This window comes from Penaeus monodon, chromosome 22 (assembly GCF_015228065.2).
Source record: "Penaeus monodon isolate SGIC_2016 chromosome 22, NSTDA_Pmon_1, whole genome shotgun sequence".
NCBI lineage: Eukaryota > Metazoa > Arthropoda > Malacostraca > Decapoda > Penaeidae > Penaeus > Penaeus monodon.
The window spans coordinates 14,791,332-14,791,828 of NC_051407.1; the positions used below are offsets into that span (position 1 = coordinate 14,791,332).

The 497-nt window shown below is 37.2% G+C and overlaps 1 protein-coding gene across 1 annotated transcript in view; it reads right to left on the reverse strand.

Moving 5' to 3' along the window:
* The window catches only part of LOC119587577 (carbohydrate sulfotransferase 9-like), an 11,195-nt gene that overhangs the window by 2,594 nt on the left and 8,104 nt on the right, over positions 1 to 497 (reverse strand). The gene's annotated exons all lie outside the window — the stretch shown is intronic.

The window sequence follows — 497 nt, forward strand, 5'->3', positions numbered from 1 at the left end:
AAACACACACATTGGTTTCTAGGATAATAACATTGTCAAAGGTAATGACATCTGATTCCCTTTTGTTATTTATTATCCCAATATCTTACATGTACACGGCAAACGGCTGATGGCTAGCAGGTGTGAGGAAAAGGGGGAACCTATTATTATCACTTTCTCACTTGTAGCTAGTCTCACTTTACAGCCACTACATGCCGCCATCCACTTTCATATAACGTTACTATATGAGTAAACGATTTTTCGATATGAGTAAACGATTTGGATTTACTGAAAGTGCCCATGTTATTCACAATTATCGGCCTGGATTAGGTTCAACAATCGATTCTCCCTTGATCAACTACATGTATAACGTGAAGTACCAGAATACAATTAAAGAGCACACATGCATTAATTAAGGATAGCTGGTATTGGAAAACACATCTAGCAAAATTATTAGAGCCACGAGCTAGACTACGCTTATGTTCATTAGGTAGAGGTATATTAGCATATTCCAGTGT